The sequence below is a fragment of the Mustela lutreola genome, chromosome 2 (genome assembly GCF_030435805.1).
Source record: "Mustela lutreola isolate mMusLut2 chromosome 2, mMusLut2.pri, whole genome shotgun sequence".
In the NCBI taxonomy this organism is placed as follows: domain Eukaryota; kingdom Metazoa; phylum Chordata; class Mammalia; order Carnivora; family Mustelidae; genus Mustela; species Mustela lutreola.
Genome location: NC_081291.1, coordinates 98,613,017 through 98,624,354, shown reverse-complemented (window position 1 = coordinate 98,624,354; position 11,338 = coordinate 98,613,017). Strand labels below are relative to the sequence as shown.

The window sequence follows — 11,338 nt, the reverse complement described above, 5'->3', positions numbered from 1 at the left end:
TTATAATGAGAAAAATCCAATGTCAGCACAGTGTCATTGAAATGAGTTAGTCTTATATATTGCTGGTGGGAATATGAATTGGAAGAATCTTTTTGGAAAGCAATTTAGCAACAAGTGCCAAAATCCTCAAGAATGTTTTTTACCATTTAGCCTACCAATTTATTTCCAGGAATTCTTCCTAGGGAAAGGTAATAAAGCACTGGGAAAGATCAATAAACAAATATATTTAAAATAGCTTTGTTTATAACTGGGACATCTAAAAAAATGTTTGAAAATATGGCAATAGTTAAATTATGTTCTATCACCAGATGGACTATTATGCAGCTAATAAAAATGTTTCTGAAAAATACTTAAATGTATGAAAACTTCTGATTATAAATTATCAGGCTAAAAAAGATATAAATCATATTCAGACAATAGTTTCTGTTGTGTAAAATAATCCACAGAGGAATAAAGAATGGTTAGCAATATAGATTCAAGATTCTCTGTGAATAAAGAATGGGTAGTTTTTAATTTTTTTCTCCAAATTATTATGTATCTTCCAAGTCTTCTTCAATGAGCCTGCATATATCTTGTAATATGAAAAAGCCATAATAAAAAAGAATTTAAAAAAACCTTATCACTCAAAACTTACCTTTTATGTTTATCAGTATTTTAAATTAAACAGTGAAATGTTGGTAAGTCTTTTTTGGAATATGAATATATTTATTAGGGTGCGCACAAGAATGACACACTAGCACTGTCTCTGATGTGATAAAGAATACATAAATCTGACCCACATTGTGGCAGGAAATAAGAGTCAGGGCTCTTAGGGCTGGTACCAAGTGTCCACTGAAGCCATCTCCATTCACCAGAGAGGATGTTCCCTTGGATTCCAACATCTCTGCTTTAGCTTCAGTCAGGTCTCCATAACCTGCCAGACTTCTTCATTCCAGCATCAGTTGACCCTCTATTTTCTGGCCACTCTGGACTCCTTCAAGACCTAGTTTAACTGCCCCCTGTCTCACTCACCCAGGAATTCTGAGGTGCATTTCTTTGATGTGCTGCTTCTCTGCCACCCTCAGGGGCATGGTTGGGAGTTGAGGGAGAAGGGCAATTACATCACCTTACCCAAGCAAATAGCAGGATTATATTAGCAGATGGCACTTGAACATACACCTTACAACCTCACAGGGTGCATGTTTTCTCCCCAAATGATGCATAATCTCTTGGAGAGCAAACATGTACAGAATGACTTTGTAAACCAAGGCACAAGGGATGCAAGGTGCATGGTGTTTAATTCTGCCTTCTGCCTCAATAGGAAATAAGCACCTGAAACCTGGAACCAGAGCTCTATCCTGGCTCTCCCCTGCCTTTGAATGGTATCACCACTCAAATTCTTCCTGTTCTCAGCATTAGGTCATTTTTCAAAAGAGAGGATAAGATGAGAGAGATTGAGAGTAGAATGGGAGATTGGGGTGGGGTGGGGAGTAACATATAGATAAAAACCGGCAAAATAAAACAAAAGCAATACAAAGATGCAAAAACCAGATTTAATACTAGACTATAACAAGAGAAGGCAGCTGGAGACTCTGCATGCTAACACAGACACAACCCTAGGGAGGTGGACTCAGTGATGAGTGGAGCAGAGGCCACCGGGTTGGGCTAAGAACCTTTCAGTGAGTACTGAATGGACTGGGTCTGCTGCTTCAGTTGTGAGCCTACTTTGATGGTGACAGATCAGGCAATGGCAGGCCTGGAAATCCCACAGCCCTAGGGCCTGCTAGGAGCAGGGGTTCACAAGCACGCAGGACGCACTGTTCACACAACAGCGCAAGGTGCGGGATGATCTCCAGGCTCTCAGTGTCTGCAACCATCACGATGAACTCAGAGATGCCTCTGTGGAGGGTTTTGGTGGCCTCACTGGCTCCTTCCTGAAGCTGCTTGTAGTTGCATGACTGCTAAGCAAGGTCCAGTAGTTTCTTGATGAGAAGGGTGTCTTGGAGGAGGTAGGCCTTTGGGTTTACATCAGCTTCCATCACTGCATCTCCCTGGGTGGTCTCCTGCAGGGACACAGAAAGGACCCACCCACAGGGAAGCAGTAAGTGGCTAGTGCTAAAGTCTTTTAACCAAAAATAGCAGTCATCTACTCTTTTCTTCATGCTTCCTTCTCCATCCTGAAAAAAAAGGAGCCATTTAAAAATTTCTAGGTTCTTTTTTTTTTTAATTAATTTTTTATTTTTTATAAACATATATTTTTATCCCCAGGGGTACAGGTCTGTGAATCACCAGGTTTACACACTCTAGGTTCTTTTTATGGTATTTAGTCCATGTATCTACAGGTGTTCCTTGTTTAATCACATTTACACATTGAGTTTATATTACAGGCAATGAAGATTATAGCATTCTCATCTATCCCGTTGCCCTCTCTTTTTCTTCTCTCTATATCTGCATCACAATTTTTAGTTAAATACCTATGCAGTGTTATAATTGTGAAAATACTTTTCCTTGCTTTGCAGTGCAGGGTATTATAACAAATCGTAAATTGTAATGTTACAATGTATTATAGTATGGAGTGTAAATGTTTCCTTTCTTGCATAACTCCTGGTTTTTCTTAGAATTAACTGTTGTCTTCTTTTTTCATTTGCTTAATTTTCTTTGACTCATGGCTGTTTTCCAACACCCTCTAACTCTCAGTCAACCACCTCTCAATATAACTTGTCACATGGTAAAATTCTCAGTTCATCTCTTTGCTCTGAGACACCCCACCTGAAACCCTCTGCTTTCCAGATTACCCTGGATTGAGTTCTAGAATCTCTAGTCCTGTCCTATAGCCTGGCAATTTCTGTGCTATTATCATGGAGATTCATGATCCTATAGTAGATACCATGTTTCTAGGATTCCATTTCTTTTCATATCTTTTCTTCATTTTGTAAGAATACATCCACCAGAGAAAAGGTTCATGAAAGATAAAAATTTGATACCTTGCCTGTGTGTCAATTGATTTATTCTATCTTCACTTTTGATTGATACATAGAATTCTACGTTGAAAACCATATTCATTCAGTCGCTTTTGAAAAGGTTCATGGCTTCTTTTGCGTAATTCTTTGTAGGCAGACTGCTTTTTTGAAAATCCTTTGGGTCTTCTCTATACTCTTAAATTTTATGATAATGTGCCTTGGCAGGGTTTTATTTTATTCACTGGAAAATACTGAGCAGGTTCATTCAATCTAAAAACTCATGTCCTTCACTTCTTAGATGCTTTCTGGTATTTTTGAAAAACAATTTCCTCTTCAAAATCTTTTTTTATTTTTTTAAGATTTTATTTATTTATCTGACAGAGAGAGAAAGCGAGAGAGGGAACACAAGCAGAAGGAGTGGGAGAGGGAGAAGCAGGCCTCATGCTGAGCAGGGAGCCTGATATGGGGCTGGATCCCAGGACCCTGGGATCATGACCTGAGCTGAAGGCAGACACATAATGGCTGAGACACCCAGGTGCCCCTCCTTTTCAAAATATTATTTGCTTTCTCCTCTTGGAACTCTTCCTCATTGTATGTTGGACTTCCAGGAGCGATTTTCTAATTTTATTTTCTTTTCACATCCATTTTCCCCTCTTCTTTTTTGTTCTACTTTTGACCATTTTGTTAACTTTTTAATTTTGGCTAATCATATATATATATAATTTCTAAGAGTTCTTTTCTATTTTCTAAAATATGTTACCTTTATCTCATGGATATAGTATTTTTTTGAAGAACATTAATTATGACCCTTCATTAATGATATTTCTTCTCTTCCTAGCATTGCCTCTGTTCCCTTCAAATTTCCCTTTGTTGCTTTGTTTTTGGTCCATGCTTTCATGGTAAAATGTTGCTGTCCTCTTATATGTAAGAGTGAGTTTCTAAAATGTTTATTGAAAATTCTGTGTATGTGGTGACAGCATGCTGGAATTTGGGTGGGGAAAATGTCAGGATGGGTTCCTCTCTTCAGTGATTTTCAAGTAATCCTCCCTTCCCATTTTCAGTTTGACATCTCAACTCTAGAGTTCTCTTGCATAATTTTTCCAGAGAATATACTTACAATATATTACTGTAATATACTTACAGTATATTCTGGGGGTAGGGAAATAATTACTTGACTCTGCTATGAAATGATACGAACCCTGAGAGTCTAATTGCTTCTTATATGGACTAAACAATCCCTGTTTTCAGTTTCTTTCCACCCTGTTTTCTGGAGTACATGTTGCTTAATTGAGTCTTTCTGAGGTTGTGTGGTTGAATTGGCTTCCTTCTCACTAGTTGCCCTCTGCAAATAATTACATTTACCTTTCTGTTCCTCTCAGTAATTTATTTTACTTACCCATCTGCTTTCCCACTCTTTATATGTTCTATCTCAGTCAATGAACATGAGATTTGTTTGCTTATTTATGTTTTCTCCTTGGTATTTGGAACTGATTTTCAAGAAGGGAGAGAGGGGAAAACACCTTAAAGTCACTTTTTAAGGTAAGAAAATGGTGTCAAAATGGAAATAATCATGTCTTGGGCAGCCAAAGGTAGACTCTTTTTCTCATGTCTCCTGCATTTTAATGGGGGCAGTAAAGGACCAGCTAGTTCAGAGCAGAAAGGAAGAACAGAGGTAAGCTCTACATTCCTAAACATAGTGACAATATGCATCCCGCACTGGGAAAAAAAAAACCTGTTATTTTCCCCTCTCATGTTCTAAATTCCCCAATTCAGGGAAACTTGTATCCCAGGTTTACATGCACTCTGCAAGATGTAAGTGATTCTGTTTCAGGTGATTCCTGTAAATAAAGAGAATAGGACAAGTATAGTGATTTTTGTACATGAACTACCTTTCTAGATGCCCAAGGGAGCTTGCTTTAAGAGTAGTAAATCCTTGTACAGTATGTAGGTGGAATTTTTAGAAAGGTTTTCCTTAAAATATGCCACATTCATGCAGGCACAGAAGAAACACCCAGCAGACAGTCTCTTCTATAACAAAATTCCAAGCTGGGATTTCCTGTTGGCTCTAAAGCAAAAAGTGTTCATTAATACAATGTAAATTTGTGCCACCCGAGAGAAGCACTCCCTCAGGCAGATACTTTTCTGTGACTGCCCTGTGTGGTTGCTTCAGTCCAGGGTGTCACACCCATAAGAATTTTTTGTATGAATATTATATAGCAGTCTCATATCTGTGTTGGGAGTAGAGACTCTTTATTCTGAATAATCTTGAGACCATTTATAATATGAGAGTGGCAGAACATATTACAGTTACTAAATACTTTCACATTTGTCTGGAACTCAAAATATACAGTTACTAATAGAGTTAGAATTTGGAACTCAAAACAGACCTACTGTCTTAATTTATTTCTTATGTCTGTACATGTGATTCTTAGCTTATGTCCCACATTTGCTTCTTTCTATCTTAAAAGGCCATCTAGGTATTTTGAAAACTCTGAGTTAATAGAAAGAATATCGCTAAATAAATTATTTTCATTTATGTCTATAAAAATCTCACATTTCAACAGCAAAAAAATAAAAAGGAAGGAGGCAGAAAAAAAAATAGGGAAAGGGAAGAGAGAAATCCCTTTATTGAGGAAAGGAGTTGTTTTGTGCATGAGGGCAGAGAATGAAGACGGAGTGGGTGTTTGGCTGATTCACATCCTGGGGCAAGCACTCCCTTCTTGTGCTTTAGTGCCTTACATTCAATCATTAAATTCGTGCAGGAGTCCTGCAAAGCACTGCAAAGGTATTGATATACTCAAATTGTAGATGAGAAAACTGAGGCTAGCTATTTTAAGTAAACTGCCTGTAGTAATTCAAATAGTAAATAAACCTTTTATGTAAATAGTAAGAACAAACCAGCAATAATAGCAACAACCACAATAAAACTAGTCAAGTTTCTCTAAGACTGTTATCAAGGCTTGGGGGAGCAGCCCGGGTAAATTAAGCCATATCACTCAATGAATAACTGCTTAGTGCCAGTACTGTATTTATACACTCCCAAGTATGTAGGAAAATGGAGATGTTGATATCATTGAAGTCAACAGTGAATGTTCTCTTGACTAAATGTCCACTGAATCACAACTTTTTTTTTTTTTAAATTCAAACCCATGTGGAGTTTTTTTCTTTTTTCTTTTTCTTTTTTTAAATATGTATACAGTCTTATAACAGTAGGGTCTTGCTGTTATGGAACAACTTGAAACCTGACCAGACCTAATTATCTATGAATTCCTATTGCAGAAAGGTGAGAAAAAAATTACTGGGTCATAGCCAGGATACTTGGATTTAACTCTGACTCTTATCTTTGATAACTATATGATTATCATAAAATTATTTTGACCTCCTTGAGTCTCGGCTTTCTTATTGGTAAAATGGAGACATTAATATATGAGATCTGTTCCAACTCCCGAACTATTAGAGGACATCCTTCCTGCTGGAGGAGTCTGTGGATGGTAAATTCTACTTGACATTTACTAAGCCATTGCAGTCAGATAGGGCCTTTTTATTTTTGTTAATTTTTGGAAATTTTATCTATATATTCATGTACTTAGTCCCTTACATTCTCTTTATTTTCTTTTCCTAAATTCCTTTTAGTCAGATGATGAAATTTTTGGATCTTTTAGTCTTGTCTCTTCATTTTGTTTTCATACTCTTACATCTTTATTCATTTCTGTTGCATTCTGGTAAGAACCCTGCACTTAAGCTTCCAGCTCATTAATCATTCTTGGCCAAGTACATTTTTCTCTGTAGACCATCTTTTGAATTTCTTCCACAATCCCATTTTTAATGCCTGTGACCTCTAATTGATTATTTCACAAGAATACACAAATATATACATATAGACATATACAAGCACTATATTTTTTCACCTATTTTTGAGGAAATTAATTGAAGTTAATCTACTGTCTTGCTCTACTAAGTGCTGTTAACTATGCTTTCTTAGGTAATGTTTCCTCTATTTATTGAGGTTACTTCCTCTCATGGTGTTGGATTTCATCAAATGTTTGGTCATTCTTGTTTGAGAACACATTTTTTATTGAAATAACATGTTAGTAAAGTATCTTCTAATAACCATGCTGGAAAAAGTAAGATTACATTAAAAACTGTGGGTGATAGTCTCTCATGGTTCATCTCCCTCTCTGATTTCTCCTCCTTCAGTTTTCCCTTCCTTCTGCTATGGTCCTCATTCTATAGCTTATGTTCCACACATGAGTGAAACCATATGACAATTGACTTTCTCTGCTTAACTTACTTCACTTAGCATAATCCCCTCCAGTTCTATCCATGTCAATGCAAATGGTGGGTATTCATCCTTTCCTATGGCTGAGTACTATCCCATAGTACGTATGTGCCACATCTTAGACTATAAACCCCAGGAAACAAACAGCGTTTCAGAGGGGAGGGAGATGAAAGGAGGGGAGTAACAGGGTAATGGGTATTAAGGAGGGCATGTGTTGTGATGAGCACTGGGTGCTATATGCAACTAATGAATCATTGAACACTACATCAAAGACTGATGATATACTATACAGTGGCTAACTGAACATAAAGCAAAAAAAAAAAAAAAAAGAAACTGGGTGATTTCCAGAAAGATGCAGGGCCCCAAGATTATTTTGAAAATGAAACCATAATTCCAAATACGTACAGAAGAAAAGGTTGCAAAGGCCAGAGTGGCAGGGACTATGAGGGCTCCTTCTGCAGTGGGAACAAGAAGGATTGCAAAAAAAAAAAAAAAAATAGGAAGGTGACTTTCCCTCTAGGGGTTCTCATGCTTCCTGGAATCTCAGGATGACATTTTAATGATGACATCAGCCTTCTGTGATAACTTGCTCTTGGACCTTAGTTCTTGATAATATTTATTGGTTCTTCTCTTCAGAGCTTCTGTCCCATATCTCTCTTGCTCTTCTTGTTGCTGAGCCCGCACCCCTCATCTCACATCCTCAATGACGTGGATTTCAATATGTGATCATTTTTAGGGCAGCTGCTGTATAATCAGAGTAAATATGCAGAAGTGTGTGACAGGGAGGAGAGAAAATGGAGCTGAAACCACAGACCCAGTTCTTAGTCTCAGGATTGAATTGAATTTTTGTTAGGTTTTGAGTTTCTGGGTTTTTGGGGGGGTGGCATTGAATGTAATTAATGTTCCTGAAGATGAGGGTTTACATAAATTTTATGTTCAGAAATTTTAAAGAAAATGTAATTTTATGTTGTCAAAATCCCCTACTTTATTCTAGCCATGTGAGACCTAAAATATATGTTTTGCTCAAATGAAATATTAATGTCTTTAATATAACATATATAATTAGATAAAAGTAAGTGTGAAATTAGGAAAAAAATGAGCTGTACATTAAAATTAATTATAGTTTCTTTAGAACTATGTCAGTTAAACTGTCATATTATCATTGAAGATTAATCACATGAGTTAAAAATTGCTAGAGAAAATTTAGACATTACAAGCAAAGTTATGAAGATAATCAGATAATATTCTTTAATGGAAAACGTCACTCCAACTCCAGATTCTGAATTTACAAACCAAACAGATTCAGGTCAAGTCCTCTGAAGGGAACAATGAATGAATGAGCTTGGGGAGAATCTGGTGAAGGGGAGAATGTACAAAACCAAAGCCTCTTACAAGAGAATCTTCCCCTGACTCAATGAAGTTTATTTATGCTCTTCTTTCCAGCCTCATACCCATAAAGGAAAGAAGCTTCTCTGGAATGTTATGCCAGGAAACTGGTTGTGTTCTGAAGAGCACTGGACACAGATTTAGGAATTGGTATTCTAGTCCTTATTCTTTCACATGGTTGCAGGGGGAACCTGAAGACATCCTTATGTCTTGGGACTTACCTCACCTTTCCTGTAGAATGAGAAGACAGAGTCCCATGACTTTTCTTCTGGGCTTGAGGTTCGAGAATTGAATAGCTCAGGATTACCAAACAGAAGCATACCTAGACATTTTTAGAGAATTTAGATATCTAATTTTCCCTTTTATTTTAAGTAGAATTACAAATAAAAGAAGTCTGTCAGTATTCCAGATTTCAGAGAAACAAAAATTATTTCAATTCTCCTTCCACGGCTCTGGCAATGTGCTGTCAGATTTCAAATCCCAGATCATTTCTGGTAACCCCTAGAAGAAAGAATTAAAAACTGTCATCTAAACAAACACTGGGGTAGTAGTTAAAATTTAAGCTTTTGAATTTATAAGAAACCCCATCCAAAGTTGATTATAGATAGTGTAGGTGATGGTTTGGGTGATAATGATGATGATTCTTTCTTTCCAGTGTTTTCAGTCCTCCCTCATGTCTTCACACTGATCATTCTTCTCTGTCTTCTCTAAGGACTATCTTTACATCTCACCTCACCTTCATTTAATTCTACCTCCCTTTCTGACAGATCCCAGATTTCCAACAAACATGTATTGTCAGGGTCAAAGGCAAAGACATTTCCATACTAACCAGCCCCCATTCAGTGAACTTCATAGTGTGTCCAAGTTGTTTGGTTGGAGCGGAGTTCTATAATGAGCATACTGCTGGAGATCTCAGTCTTCTGCAAAAGCTCAAGGAGATGGTGAGCTGACAGCTGTATAACTCTTATTGAAATGGCACGTTTTAAAGGGTGCTTTGAAGCTAATAGAAGGAATGAAGAAATAGTTCACACATGCTGTCTTTCCACATTTCACCTCAAAACATTAGATATTATTATTTTGTTGGGTTAGCAAGCAGAGAAAGACAGGGAGAGAGAGAAAAAGAGAGGGAGAGAAAGCTAATGGAAGTAATTTAAATATTCTCTGAGTTAGAGATGAGGGGGATTAGAGAGTCCTGATAGTCTCTGCCATGAAGACTGTGGCTCTAACTTAGCTTCCAAGCTTTCTATTCTCTTTTTCTCTTCGCATTGGAAATGCAATAAGCACACAGAGACCCTCTCCTTTTTTTTTTTTTTTTTTTTTCAGTAGGTTTGACTGCAAATTGCTAACAAACATAAGAAAAGAGATTCAACTTCAATTTACTGTTTCACTAACCAGGTTGGCACAGATTTTCAAAAATATTTCCCAGTGTGCATAAGGTCTAAGAAAGCAGGCATTTTTCATAAAGTGCTAGTGGAATTCCAAATTGTTGTGACCTTTCTGAAGGGTAATTTTGATGTTTATATCAAAAGCTATTAAAAATACTGATACCTTTTGACTCAGCAATTGTACTTAAGTAAAAGTGTAAATGTGCACAAAGATTTAACTTTAAGGATGCTTACCACACTATTGTTTGTAAGATTTAAGCTCTTGAAAGCAAATTCAATGTTCCCCAGAAGGAGAATAATTAAATAAATATTTCCCATTCATATGAGGAAATGCTTTTTTTTTGCCATTAAAATTATGTGATGATGAAGAAAGGTCCTTGTTGGCATTGAAAATATTCATAATACATGTTTAAGTTTTAAACTCAGTGTATTATGCCATTTTGTAAAAATTAAAAGGTCTGTATTAAAAACATTGGAAGAGTAATACATCAAAATATTAATAGAGGTTATATCTGATGATAAGCTTATAAAATGTATTTACTGGTTATTATATCCTTATTTTTTAAATTTGTAAAATAAAATGAATTCATTCAGCCATAAAAATAAATTGCTTTATAAAGGAAAGATTGATCTGGGCAGGAATATAGCATAAATCAGAGAGGACAGAGGCAAGGGAATACAGTCAAGACAGTGTTACAAAATAGTAACATGCTGGAAATAGGAAGGAGGGGCTGATGTGAGAGACAGTTTTTAAAGGTAGAGGCAATGATACTTGATGGCAACAGGAAGTGGCAATGAGTAATGGTGACTATATGATATGTGTGTACTATCGTGAGAAACAGTACTTTGGTGTATAGATTTAGGTTGTTAGAGAACATCTAAGGAGATGTCCTACAGATAGTGGAAGATATTGGTGTAGTGTCAGGTGCATTGCCAAGGCAGGGGGAGGATTTGTTTTATCCATAGAGCTGAAACAGTAGGAGTTAATTACCAAAAGAAAAGACTGTAGTCACTAAAGACAGGTGTACAGGAAGATTGGTGAGTATGAGCATGAAGAGGAAGAAGGGCAGCAAAGGAAATAAAGAACCATCTAAAGAAATGGAGAACAAACTAAATAATGCAACATAGTGGGAAGCTAGAGGAGGGGGTGTGAAAAAAATGAGGCAGAAAACTATATTCTATTTCAGAAAGATCAAAGAAATGATGACAGAGGAAAGGCCACTGAATTTGAGAAAGGACTCTTTCTCATTAGAGTCATTGGAAGAGAAATATTCCATTTCTGGAGGTTAGTGGGAATAGAAATCAAATTGTAGAGAATCATTCATCCCAAAACCTGTGCCAGTGAAAGA

The 11,338-nt window shown here is 36.7% G+C and overlaps 1 pseudogene; it reads right to left on the bottom strand.

Moving 5' to 3' along the window:
- Window positions 1–1,644: 1,644 nt before the first annotated feature.
- Window positions 1,645–2,018, bottom strand: LOC131825565 (NHP2-like protein 1; annotated as a pseudogene).
- Between the last annotated feature and the right edge of the window lie 9,320 nt (window positions 2,019–11,338).